The sequence below is a fragment of the Mauremys reevesii genome, linkage group 6 (genome assembly GCF_016161935.1).
Source record: "Mauremys reevesii isolate NIE-2019 linkage group 6, ASM1616193v1, whole genome shotgun sequence".
Classification (NCBI taxonomy): Eukaryota; Metazoa; Chordata; order Testudines; family Geoemydidae; genus Mauremys; species Mauremys reevesii.
Window position 1 is genome coordinate 29275571 of NC_052628.1, and position 14736 is coordinate 29290306.

The 14736-nt window shown below is 40.4% G+C and overlaps 1 long non-coding RNA gene across 1 annotated transcript; it reads left to right on the forward strand.

Annotated features, from left to right (window-relative positions):
• Positions 1–2375: 2375 nt before the first annotated feature.
• LOC120408667 lies at positions 2376–6303 on the forward strand. The gene is made up of 3 exons (XR_005600854.1): positions 2376–2581; positions 4860–4933; positions 5368–6303. It is a non-coding gene; the product is annotated as an uncharacterized LOC120408667 (long non-coding RNA).
• Positions 6304–14736: the final 8433 nt, after the last annotated feature.

Sequence of the window (14736 nt, forward strand, 5' to 3'; positions counted from 1 at the left end):
TACTAAAAGAAAGGGAAAGCAGAATTTTTCTTCTGCATAATAAATTTTCAAAGCTCTAGTAACTCAATGTTCAGTTGTAAACTTCTGAAAGAACGATAATGTTTTGTTCAGAGTTATGAACAATCTCTGTTCCTGAGGTGCTCATAACGCTGAGGTTCTAATGTAGCATGATGTTATATGTACAGTTCCTCCCATTGCATAGGTTCTTCAGCATACCATATATCAAATAAATACAGCATTACTAGAACGGGACAGCTCAAGTGAGTCAGAGCAATCTGCAGATTTTCAGGATTGGGCCCCTAATCTATTTCTACGCCCACCTTTGTGATAAGTTAAGGGACAGTTATTCAAAAAGTATTTGCTATTTATGTTCATTTTCAAGTAATGCCACAGTTGGCATTACGTGCTCCTGAGACTTTATATAAAAAAAAAAAAGACCCAAGCTTTTGAAAAAATAATAAAAATTCTTTTTGAGAGGAAGTCCAGGTTGAGACATTCAGAAGAACAGAAAGTTCTCTGTTTTCTGTCAGGCCTTACACAATAAAACATATGCTATTTTGCTTTTCTGTTCCTGTGCCAAGGAAATGGAAAAAGATAGTCAGCAAAAATGCACCTGTACAAGGCTGATAAGTCAGCTATTCGCAAAAAGTGAACAGAAGCAAAAATCGCCTAGCCCATCCTTCTGTTTCTCCAAAAAGTCATTTGAATGTGCAATACTTTCTTTATCCTAATGGAAAATGCATTGAGTAACCTTTAAAAGTTGTTTTGCTCTACAGTATTGTACAAAAGATGCCCTCAGTAACAAACATATCTTTGGTAGTGGTTATACCCACACGTATCATGTGATGACAATAGCTATGTGGTAAATTGTACCTAGCTTATATCTTTCAGTTCCTCACCTTCACTTTGACCACCAGTCCAGCTTCCAGGGCTCATTTTCAAATTCCAGCCTCTGAACATCTTCAAACAGCTGCCACTTGTTTAAACAAACGAACCAACCCCTGCCCCACCAACTTTCTCTAAGTGTAGAACTTTCTCAAAAATTTACACTGGCCTGAGATTCAAGACAGGCATACTTAAACCTGCATCAGTGACAAATTTAATGTCAGTTTTATGTAGACTTCCAACCTTCCTAGGCAGGGCTGGCCCTAGACCAAATGGTGCCCCAGGCAAGGAGTGTCTTTGGTACCCCCCCTGCCCATCCATTTGTTATAATTTTGAATACCTTATTTATTATTGCATTTATAGCCCATTTCATGACTTTGATGCATGATTTATCCTGTCTTATAAGATGATAAATTTGTATGCTAGGATCTGTAAATCTGTATTTATTCATGCCATATATAAGCAAACAAAAAAATTGTTTCCTCTAAGCTTATAGAAACTTTTTAATTTTAGGAATAACTGAAATGTGCTAACATCAAGAAATTGAGCTGTGCACGCACATTGAATAGAGTTACAGTAGGGGACAGCCTTAGAATGTTAATCCTAGTCCTTTAGTTCCAAAGGTGGCTTTTCTCTCCTTTGCCCTTGTGAACTGAAGCACAGTGTCCGAGAGATCCAAAGACTGGCTAATGGCATTTTCAAGCGATTAAAATAACTGATGTCACTCTCTAGTTGGCCATTGTCGATCCAAGATATGTTTTAATGAGCCTGAGCTTTGAAAAGCTGCACTCACCACTTGCAACTGTGACCGGCAACGTGAGCAGTTTCCTCAAAGCTATACACACATTAGGAAAAGTGTCCTTCAGCTCAGCATCATGAATGAATTAGCAAACTTGGCGTAGAGAGTGTTTCCTGGGTTGCAAAATGTGATGGGTGTTGTCCAATTTGACATAGAGGTTTTTATCATTGATGTCCAAACATTCTCCAGGCGTCAATGTGCGGTGAAGGTCTGTACACTGCCCTCTAGTAATAAGACTCCTGTAACTCAAGTGAGTGGAGGCTGTGCTTATGGGGCAGAAGACTTCGGATTCTATCTCTACTGCTTCCACAAAGTTCTGAGCGGCCATGATGTGTAGTATAGCGATCCAAGCTGGCCAAGGATTTGTTACAGTATCTTTGCTCTAAATGTTGATTTACACTTAGATAAAACCAGTCAGGTTTAAAAAAACAAAACAGACAACCCACTACCAAGACCATTATATCATTTGTCTTTGCCAGTTATGTTTCTTCTTAACTGAGCATCAGTTTAACCATGACTGGGTTCCACAGAAGGAGCCTTCAGTTAAGTGCGTAAAGATCAGACTCTGGTAGTACTTTCTATTTCCAAAGCCATTTCAGAAGTACTGTTAGGTTCTCCTCTACCATTACATCACTGTAAAATGTTTCAGAGTGGTAGCCGTTGTAACAATTTCTCTCCTATTTAGGAAGGAGCTCACTGTAAAGTATCCATCTCAGGGCATGCCTATACCACAGCACTACATGGGTGCAGCTGCACTGATGCAACTGTGACGTTGTAGCACATCTGATGAAGATGCGCTATGCTGACGAGAGCGCTCTCCCATCGCATAATTACTCCATATTGGCAAGAAGCGGAAGTTATGTCGGCGAGAGACACTCTCCCCCAAACATAGCACTGGTATGGACAATGCAAAACTTGCGTTGCTCGTGGGGAGGGGAGGCTTTTTCACACCCCTCAGCGTGATACCTATTGTGATAGACACAGGCCAGTTGGGTACAGCAGAATAGCAGAAGGCAGATATACTGGCCACTGGATTAACAGTTTTCTGTTCCCTGACTGACCAGAGCAGGGGCTGCTCCAGGCTAATGAGAACACCTGACTCTAATTAACCTGTAAAGAGTCAGGTGAGGCCATTCAGTTAATGGGGGAGGGATAGCTCAGTGGTTTGAGCATTGGCCTGCTAAACTCAGGGTTGTGAGTTCCATCCTTGAGGGAGCCATTTGGGGATTGGTCCTGCTTTGAGCAGGGGGTTGGACTACATGATCTCTTGAGGTCCCTTCCAACCCTAATCTATGATTCTATGTACATTATATTGACTTAGGCTGTAGTGTAGACCTGACCTCAGATGCATATCATGTCTGAAAGTAAACTCTGACTGGATACTGAATGATAATAAATTATTCAAGCCATGGCCCAGTCAGCAGGAAACAGGGGTAGGGGAAAGAAATTGAAACTATGTTAATGCCTAATGCTAGGTACCCATTAACTTCAAAGCAGGCAGGATTCACTTTAATACTTATTCAGGAACAAATCTCAAATTCTTTTCAAGAAAAATAAAATGACATAATTCTAGTGGATTTCACGCTTCTTTTAGGACTTTACTGGAATTTGGGGTTGAGTAGGCATTCAGTCAAATTGCAGCCAAATTTCTGATATTCATCTGAGTCATTTTTCAAGCCTCTTGTTTGATTTTAAGTAGGCAATCCCAGCTTTTCCCATATACTTGTGGAGTGGCTGACTGAGCTGTGTTTTTCCAGTCTCTTATGGCAAGGGTCTAGCACAGGTCAAGGGAAGGAGGGAAGGTTATCAAGAGGTTCCTCACAGTTTCGGTGCCTTCTAGTGATACCAGATGCTGCTTCTGCCTTTTCTGCTTCTGGCCAGTTTGTCCAACAATCTATGGCAGGGGGTCTCAAACTCAATTTACCTTAGGGCCAGTGCCAGTCCTCAGATCCTTCCAGTGGCCCAATAATGTCACTAAAGATGGTGTTCAACCACTTCCCAGCCTGTTTCCCACCCTTTTCCCTCACTCCCTTGGCCTCATGCTGTCCTGGTTGACTCTACCTGGCAACTAATGATGCTGCCTCCATGGCTGACTCTGCCCAGCAACTAGTGATGGTACCTCTGTCCCTCTCCCCGAGCCAATGGGAGCTGTGGAGTGTGGCACCTGCAGCAGACAGCAGGAAGCCTGGCTGCAGGAGTCTCTCTGCAGGCAAGAGCAGGGGTAGGGAACTGCTTGTAGGGAACTGAGCTGGCCGAGGTGAATGACACATTGCCGAGTGCAACTCCTGGAAGGGTCCCAGGAGCACAGAATGGAGCAATGTTGGGGGGAGGGGCATGTGACGCTCTCCTGCCCCCTCTCCTCTCACCTCCCACCACCCCAGCCTGCAGCCATGAGGGCTGGATGAAAGAACTTTTTAAAAAGTTTCCACGGGGCACAGTGGGGAGGTTCTCAGGCTGCAGATGGCCCAAGGGCTGGAACTTTGAGACCCCTGATCAGGGCCAGCTTTATGACCCACGGGCCCAATTAGAATACTTGGCGGCAGGGTGTCCGCTCCGGGTTTTCCACGGCACCGGAGGACCCCCCCCCCCCCCCCGCCGTTGAAATGCAGCCGAAGACCCCCAGAGCAGACCCCCTAGCGCTGAAATGCTGCCGAAGACCCCCGGAGTGGGGCCCCTTAGGTGCGGGTGTGGGGCCCTCTTTGGTGCAGGACCCAATTCCGGGGAATCGGGTGAATCAGCTTAAAGCTGGCCCTGCCCCTGATCTATGGAAAATTCCCAGTGGTTTGGTGGAAATCATTGTTTAGATAAGATTCTGATGGTTTCTAGCATTTTTAGTGCTATTCCTTTATTTCAAACAGATCCTGTCTGAAAATGGTAAGGTTGTACAGGTTCAATGGAGGGCCATATTTGTCTCATGTTATGGAAATTTTGTTGCCCAGTACTAAAGTGTGACCGCTTCTAGGGTGGGATGTGGCACGTAGCAAACTTTGAACAAAATTTAAAATACTTTGCTCTGCTGTATAGCTTGTCTAAAATCAGAAATGTATACATAATATAAGATAGGAAGAGAAAAATAACTTACATTGTAGTTTATTTTGCAGTGTATTTTGCTGTTTATGCTTTCATAGCATTCAAATTCTTTTTATTCCTTTTCATTCACGACTGTTATTGCAAGCTGCTCTTCAAATGCTACCTTTCCAACAGAGAGCTGAAACCAGGGGCATCTCTGTGCTCTGCTAGTACCCCAAGGTAAGCTAAGCAGCCTGAAGGATCCCTGGGGAGGGATGTGAAGCCACACTTCTTTCCCCATGGCCACACCCCCTGCACAGGCCATAGGGTTGCCAGAGGGGTAGCATAGGAGCTGCCATGGTGACTCTGTCACTTGAGGATCCTCATATGCATGAGAGATCCTTCAGCGCCAGTTTTGTTTTAGGGTTTCCAGAGCTTTTGGCTGCACAGAATTTGGTTGGAACATGTTTGAGCCATATTATCTCATATTTCTACATGTCATCTTGTATGATTTCATGATACACTGTATACTACTTACGCCATATGAACACAGATATGGGCAGAGGCTTTTTTGTCCCACAGCTTTAAGAGGACAGGGGAGGAAACGTGCACTACTGGAAGGCTTGATAAATATAGTTTTAATGTTGACTTTGATTCTTCCTTATTTTATCCAGCTCTTTAAAAAGAAAAAGAAGATACCTTCCAAAGGAAATGAAGACAGATCAATATCAAGACATTGGGTGCAATTTGATAGTCTCTCTTTACTCTTAATGGAGATATAAATATCTGTTTTAAGTAAACCTAAGATAGGCCTGGAACATATGAGTGAGTCATAGGATTTGAGCAGAAAGCATATGCTGAGACTGGGGTAAATAAAATATGTAGGGCCTGGATCTCTGCTGCCTTGCACCTTGTGTAGACATCCAAATGTGTGCAAAATAAGTATAAAATATTACTAACTCAGAATGGTAACATTGTATACAACACAGGTGCAAATGACTGCAGTGGTGAACCAGACCTTCATATGGAAAAACCCACAAATAAGCCATTACTACTGCATCTTAGTTTCCTGAAATGAAACTGTTGATGTTGCATATGCAGTTAAAACAATAGATTGGATTATTTATCATTGTATTATCTTTCAAATCAGCTCCAAGGCCAAATTCTAAGTGGTGCTGTGCCCCTGACTTCTGATAGGGTGATATGCGAAGCGCCTTCTTTGAGTTGTTGAGTGTCCTCTTTTGTTGACTTTTATTGACTTCCCCACTGAAGTCAATGGGAGTAGTGGGTGCTCAGCGCCTTTGAAAAGTTCAGATGCCTAAATATGAATGTCAGTGACTAATTTTCAGTATCCTGAGTGCTCTTCTATCCATGATACATATCTATTTGTGTCATATCTGCTCATCTAGGGCTGACAGAATACGGTGTAACGGTACTAGCTTTAAACTTTCATTTCTTATTTTCTTTGTTATGGGTTAAATCCTATCATCATCCAGTACTTAGGGTCAGGCCCTTATCCTATCAAAGTTAACAGAAACATTCCATTGATTTATATGGAACAGGTGCTTAGGCAAAACTCCAGGAGATCGTCTGTACAAATCAATAAGGACAGCAGCATTTGGCACTTAATACTATTAATTACATCCCTGCAATTTCTTCAGAGAAAATAAATGTATTGGAAATGCATGGGATTCTGCTATAGTTTTTGTTTCTGTTGGAAAGGTGTCTTTCTGGGAGCATACCTGCCATACAGTACCAGAGAGATCATTGGTTAACTCAGCCTCTTAAGACTTGATCTAAGTTCAAGTGAAGCCAACTGGAGTCTGTCCAATGACATTAGTGGAAATTGGATCATGCCCTTAGGCTGGTGTTTGAAATAGCCATCTTTTCTTCCCCATAGTTTCTTCTTCTCTATATTCTTCTATGTTTCATTTGAACAGGACTGAAAAGGAAAAGATGAATGTGTGTCAATAATGTCATAATAGCATGTAGTTCCAAATTCTTCCCTTGGATGTGAACATACAGTTTCCACTGGAGTCAGGAGAAGTTGGGTACACTTTTCTGAGGGTGCACTTTGGCTGTTCACATTTTAAGTTCTCAAAATAGCAATTATTGTTTGAATTCTGTAAAAAGGGGACAAATACAGCATTCCTTAGTCTTTGTTTGGGTAACGTTCCCAGTAGGGGATTTGCTTTAGTAAGGACTGAAGGATTTGTCCCATAATCATTAGAAAAGAAGCAGCCCTTTAACTTAGTGAAGCTATGGAGGCATCTTCATGCTTTCATTGCCTAACCTGAAATAGTTAAGAATGCTGAAAGAATATGATAAGATATACTGTACAAATGCTTGTGCTGTTCCCTAACAGGAAAGCTTCTGCATCCATCTGCTGTATATTTTATAATTTTTTGTTTTTACAAAAAGGACTCAATCCTGAAAACTGTTACTCGTGCAACTTCAACAGAAAGCCTTGCCTGAGTAAGAATTTGCATACTCAAGAGTTTGTGCCCTTAGATTACATCTAAAAATATTCTTTTTCAAACAGCTTTAATCTGATTTGTACACTTAAATAAAACATTTCAACATCCAACTGGAAAGGATTCACAATTTCCTTGCCAGCTGACCACTGCCATAGGAAACTTGGGAAAAAATGAAAAGCAAAATAAACATTAAAAGAAATTCCAGGCAATGACCTACAAAAGAGTTATTTTCCCTGATTGTTGTGTTTTAAAATATATATTTTCTTTTATAAGCTTTTTGCCTTTCAATTTCATTTGTTGTCCACTTGTACTATGAGTGTACTCCCAATTTACATTCTCTGAACCATTCATCCATTATTTGATGGTGTCCTTTCTTGTTTGTCTCCTCCCTCAGTTAAACTAACCTGATCATTTCAATCTCCTTCTATGAAAGCCTGAAGATCCTTGCTTCTAATAATTGTCATTGCCCATCCATGGGCTCCTTCTGTTTCTGCTATATCTTTTTGGAGACGAGGTGACCAGAACTGAACACTGGGTTCCAAAGAAGGGGTGTACAAATACAACTTTAACACCTTTTAAGGTAATCATTGAGCACCTTCAAAAAGAAAAAAAGAAGGGGTATTTGTAGTGTTGTTATAGCCAGATAACTGGGAGTGAGGAGTGCTGCTGTTATTGAAGCTCAGCCTTCAGTTGTACCGCAAGCTAACAGTATTCTAAATATAGGCTCACTACTCATATGGTAACTTCTCTGGGGTAGTCGTAACTATTTTGATATCATCTTCTGTTTGTATCAAATTGTACACATCATGTGATTCCTAGGTGTGAACATAGACTTTCTTGTTTTTGCACTAAAATTGTTGCTTTGTTTATAGTATTGCTATAAGTTTGCAGAGCAGCTGTATCTAAACAACTCTCCAGAGTACGCTGGAGAGTGCAGGATATTTTTCCATCTAGATTCTTGTATTGTGCACCCAAGTGATATCCAAGTGCCTACTCACATACTCCAGCTAGGATGTCTGACATTTACAATCCACTGCTAATGAATTTACTCTATTTTATGTTCTTCTGCATGTTCTTGTATTATGCGATAAGCTAAATTCAGAGCTCTCAATTTATCCCACTCTTATTTTACACACATTTATCACATTCCCTGTTTGTCTCCTCTCTAAATTAAACTGTATATGGAAACCTGAATACACATTAGTGGCATTTGTGTTCATAACACAGGAGATAGAAGTATTTTCTACATATCAGGTCACCTTAACCTTCCAAGACTGCTTCAGTAAGCAGAGAATAAAGTGGTGATATACAGGTATGTGTATATACTTTCTTTCTTGTCAGCATTTTGTGCAGAATTACACAACTCTGGTAGAAAAAGGGGAAAGGTTTGATATTTTTAGTTGGGTATTTATTTTTCTGTCTAAAAGAACTGGTACCTGGAATTGAAAGGATAAAAACATCTGTTCCATGCAGATATTAGCTTCCTGGGATCATTCAACAATATCAAACCTTTAAAGTGTTCAAATAACCCCCAATTAAGGAAGAGGTGGTGGTTTTTCTTATCAGAAGTGCTAAACAGTAAGTAGCCCATCCTGGGTTACTCTCAAAATGTACATCATGCGGACAAATTGGAGAGAGTCCAGCGGAGGGCAACAAAAATGATTAGGGGGCTGGGGCACATGACTTATGAGGAGAGGCTGAGGGAACTGGGGTTATTTAGACTGCAGAAGAGAAGAGTGAGGGGAGATTTGATAGCAGCCTTCAGCTACCTGAAGGGGGGTTCCAAAGAGGATGGAGCTAGACTGTTCTCAGTGGTACCCGATGACAGAACAAGGAGTAATGGTCTCAAGTTGCAGTGGGGGAGGTTTAGGTTGGATATTAGGAAACACTGTTTCACTGGAAGGATGGTGAAGCACTGGAATGGGTTACCTAGGGAGGTGGTGGAGTCTCCATTCTTAGAGGTTTTTAAGGCCCGGCTTGACAAAGCTCTGGCTGGGCTGATTTAGTTGGTGTTGGTCCTGCTTTGAGTAGGGGATTGGGCTAGATGACCTCCTGAGGTCTCTTCCAAACCCTAATACTCTATGATTCTATGATCCTAAGATAATTGCAAGGGTAATAATTTAGTTTAGCCAAAAGTCTGTTGGTTTTGTAGGATCTAGCAACTTATCCAGTATTAGAATCTTTTCATTTGACTCTTGTGAGATTGTAAACTCTTATTGGCATAGCCTGGCCCTAGCTGCCTTCTGCGTTTGTACAGCCTCTTGCACAGCTGAGTCCTGATCCTAGTTGAGGCTGCTGGGAGTGACCATTATGTAATTGTTTTAATAACAGGAATTTGGCCTAAGTAAGGATTTGCTTCCATCTTGCTGATTGCTTCCTGAGCCAAAATTTATCTGATTAAGATTGTGAATGGACAGTATCGCCATACGCTGGAGTCTTGTTTGCTTCTTCACCTCATCTCCCACTCTCAAGGCTAGCAAGGGTAAAGAGCCATTCCACACACCTTGAAACATTGTCCAGCAAGCCTCTATGAACAGAAAAGCAGCATGACCAGTCCCTAGCCTAGAAGGGAATTAGTGACTTGAATCACACCATAGCAATTGAGCTTATTAATGCTTCTGAAGGCAGGCTTATCCTGCCCTTCTTTGCTGTGATTGGGTGTCTGCAGGCTGGATAGTATAGTTCAATAGACAATAAGGGATCTTTTGGATGAGAGAGACCTTCCTATTCCTGATTCTTTGAATATGTTGATTAATATTAAGTAAATAATTTTGACAATAGACACAAGGAGCATAAAAGCTCATTCCTGTTTCTTCCCACTCCAGAAATGTTCTCTTCTTTTCACACTTTTATTCCACTCCATAGAAAAAAGGTAAATATAGGGGAATGAGCTATACTGCTGTAAGCACCTTTATGTCCGTGTTCACATAATGGCTGTACTGTTATAATTATACCAGTTTCAAACCAATATAGTTAAAGCAGTTTAAAAATGTGTTTGAACAAACCCTCAGTAGTAGTTATTTTTTCCCCTTGATGGCGGTAATTTTGAGCCCGATTTTTCAAAGGTATTATAGGTGCCTAAAGATGCAGATAAGCTCCTAGAGGGATTTTCAAAAGTGTCTAAATAGGTTAAGCCCTTAACTTCCATTAAAATCATTGGGAATTAGGTGCCTAAACTGCGTAGGCACTTTTGAAAATTGCACTAGGTGCCTATTTTCTTCTATAAGCACATACGTTTGAAATCTGGCCCTTCATTGTCTAGTAACCTTTAGTGAGATTTAAATACAGTACGGATCTACTAAATGTAGTAGTATTAAATTCTGTGCTAAGGATGAACAATGCACTAATCCTGAAATGTTCTATATTTTCAGTTTTGTAAGCATAATATTTCACTGGCTATGAGATGAACTAGCACATGATCAGAGTGGTACTGCACATTCATTAAACCAAATCAGTATAATGGCAGAATTGTTGGACTTCTGCACTCCTCAAAGACATACCTACTGGGCTTTTCTGAAAATGTCATAATGTGCACGAAGAACTGTGGCCTACATAGCCCGGATTGTATTTTTGTGGCATACTTCTGAATACAGTCCTTCTTTCTCCATAATTTGCAGATGGCCAGAAGCTGCTGGAGCTTAAGTTTAAATGTCAAAATATGAAATTGCCATTTTGCTTTCATGCTTTAAAAGATGACTTGGAGGAGGGAAAGGACAGAGTAAACCAAACACCTCAGTGAACACCCCTTGAGGAAAGTAATTTAAGGAAACTGGGGGGGGGGGGGAGAGAAATCAAGATAATTTGTCTCAGATGGGAAACCATATGAAAGATTAAACCAAAAACTGAACTAAAAAGAAAAAAATCTGTACAGGTCAGCCCAGTCTAATTGTGTGAGCTGAAAAGAAATACCTTCCAAAAATAATAGCTCCAGAGATTAACACCCCACCTCCAATGTGAACTGTAGGACCTTAATGAGTAATAAATTGTTTATTTGGTATGGTATGGTGGCCCATAGAGGCCTCAACCAAGATGAAGGTCCAGTTGGTCTAGACATACACACAGTGAGAGACTGCTCCTGTCCAAAGAGTTTACAAACTTAAATTCTGATACCGCAATTGATAGCGCACAAGTAGACTGCTGCTCCTGAATGGAGCTCCGTTGACTTCAGTGGGGCTCTGCACGGGCGCAGCAGTTCCTTCCACATCTGTCAGTTGTAGGATTAGCACCTAAATAGACAAGGCAGGTAAAGAGTGAGAACAGATTTGCCCAAGATTAAACAGCCGATCAGTCGCAGAGTTTAGACTAAAACTTAGATCTCCTGATTCCTACTCCTGTGCCCTTTTCAGTAGACTGTGCTCTCTGGTATTTTATTAATCAAATATATTATTTATAATAACTTAAAAAATTCCTTATAAACACCTAACATGTTCAGAATCTTTTACAAACAATAGCTAAGTAACAGGAAATAATTACTGTCCCTGTTTTGCACATAGTGAGGAAAGACACCATCAGCCAGAGGAATGGTTGGGGTACTTGGAGTCATGAGATATCAAGTTGTAATCCTTGCTCTACTGCAGATTTTTTGTATTTAACTCTCCAGAAGTGGCCCATCAGAAGTCATGTCACCCCTCTCCTTTTCTTTCCCCATCTGTAAAATAAAGAAAGTAACATAGTTGGGCAAATACTGCATACACGTTCCCACAGTAACCGTTCCAGTTTTGTAAACGTATTTCCTTTGGTCCAGCTCACAGTGCTTCTCTCTTTGCTTTCTGTGAGTGTTCAAAAAGCAGATTTGAAGCACAAGTACTCATTTAAAGTGAATGTTAAATTGGCCTTCCACAAACATGCACAACGGAAACCTAATTATAAGTCTCATCCAGTGATGTAATGCAAAGGCAATAAATAAATAAGAAATTCTATGTATTTACATGGTCCCCATCACTGTAATATTTAAGTGTCTCTCAAGTGTTTAAAAATAGAAATAACAATCTCTCAGATCCTGATCCAATGTCCATTGAAATCAATGTAAAGACTCATGTTGTCTTCAGTGGCCATTGGATCAGGCCCTCAGCCCACAGGAGAAATAGCTTGATTAGTTCCTATGGTTTTTTGTTCGCTTATTGAATACTTATCTCTGTGAGTGGGTGTGTTCCCTCTGTGAAGCAATTACTGTCATGATTTCTTTTTTTCTTTCTCCTGGGGGACTTTGGCAATATTTGAAGGAATGGGACTGTGACATCATAGAAGGCTGAAACCTAATCTTGGTAGGAGGCGCTGTTGAGTCTTACTAGGAAGTCAAGGGCATTTTCAAGTACATCCAGTGCTGTGTAATTAAAATAAATGTGTTTAGCTCCTGTCTAACATAAATATGACATTTAATTTCAAAACCAGTTTTGAAGAAAGTTATTTAAAAGCAACCTTTAATGCTGTAATTATTGTTTCCTACAGAGGATAGAGTAGTTGCTATGATATATAATGTGATTTTCAAAAGAGGAGGCGTCTTCAGAGAGAGAGAATGAATAAGTACAGCATACAAAGCAAGAGCTGAAATCTAGGGTGCGATGTTGAAATCAATGAAGGAAGATTTAGAAAAGCCTGACAATATTTCTGTGGAATTTTTACTGCTAAACTTTAATGATTTGCTACTGCTTCATAATTAACTTTCAGTGACATCAGGAAAAGTAACTTCAAAGCTTGCTTCCTGTTGTTTAAGTCTGATGTGGATTCCTTATTAGAAACTGCTCAGACAAGGAGATGCCTTTTTAAATTCAGATGCATTTCTTTCTGCCCTGTAAAAAAAAGTTAGGCTTGCAGCGTGACTTTCATATCAGTACCTAATAGAAACAAAGCCCTCCCTGAGCAAGATGAGTGATTTCCCTTCAAATAAACTCCCACACATTTTACTAGCTTCAGGGGGGAAAAAAAATCAAAAGCTAAAGTGGAATGAGATATTGCTTATTTTAAGCACTATAAAGGGAAATGGAGACCAAATTTTGTGAATAAAATCTTTGGGGCTTAGCCAGGGGTTCCTTCCTCAGTTGTTGCTCATTTTTTTACTCAGTGCCTGCTCACACAATCTTCCAGTGCAGTTACTGGTCCAAACTGTAGTGTAAATCTGGAGTAACTACATAGAAGTCAATAGAGAAGGGTTTTGCCTGAGTAAGCATTTCAGGACCTAGCTGCCTTAGTTCTAAATATGAATGCATCATCTTCAGTGATTTTTGGCTTATGCTAGCTGGGAAGCCCCCCCCCCCCAATAAAATCTGTATTTTTGCCATTCACAGAAATCATATAGGCAAAATTCTGCCCTTAGACCCTGTTCAACTATCTTGAAATTCTTGGGGTTGAGAATTTAGGCAAAATTTGTCCAAAACACTTGTTTTTGTTTTGAAACTTCAAACTTACAGTAATGTGCATAAAGTCCTCAGTTATATATTAGAATATTTTATTTTGTATATTTCCTCAGAAATCATAGGTACTGCCCCTTCATCAAGCTCCATTCCATGGCCACAGCTTTACCCCTAATATGCAGTATTTACTACTGCTGCTGGGGAACATGAGGCACAGAGGTGAAGTCATGTGCCCCGGGTCACATAGTTGGTCAGTGGCAGAGTCCCTTGTCTACAAAACCTGTACTCTAACCTCTGCCTCCCCAACCCTGTCAGATAAAGTACAAAGCACCAGGCCCCATTTTTCTTTGTTCTCAAACATCAAACACTAATACACACTAACAAAATGGAGGGGAAGTGTTGAGGCGTGTGTGTTATATACTACTTTGAAATACTTATGCAGCAAGTCAAAGTCCATGCATTTGAATACTTTATCCGAGGAACATTATAAATGGAAGTCAATGGCCCTAGTTGCATGTGTGAAATTAAGCACCGGTTTGCAGGTTTAATGTACACATGAGCTATGCTACTTATATCACAATATGAAGTGAGAAGGAAAGGGTTAAATAGAAGTGAATTAAAGAGAGAATTTAAAAAGTAATCAGAAGCTTTGGTGGCATACAGAATACAAAAATACTATGATAACTGTAGCCAAGTCATGAAAAAATAATTTGAATAATGGGTGAAACCTGAATAAAAGAATTGGAAGAACCACACTATCCTTTATTTATACTCAAGGAAACTAACAAATGCAGCAATTTGAATGGTTTTGGATATCAGTAAGACAGCTGGAAGTTGTGCATATTTGACAAATCTTTTTTGTGGTAAGGATTTATCAGGTTACACGTTGGACTCTTCTTAGCGAGGGAAGTAAGAGGTTCTATACATTATGATAAAATATAATTGCACAGATGACACTGAGGGCCCTTCATCTCTCCCTTCCCTGGAGGCTTTTGTCACCCTCATCCTGTGCTGACATCAGGGAAGGAGGTAAACTGATTAGGGTACCCTAATGGTTATCTCTTCAGTCTTGGGCTCCCCACATTACAAGGCTTTGTCTTTCTTTTCCTTTGTCCCATGATCTAAAGGAGACGTTATAATTAAAATTAATGGAATAACATGAAGAAAAAGTAAATGTAGGTTGCTAGTTCTGTGACAAGGTATACCAGGCCCTGAG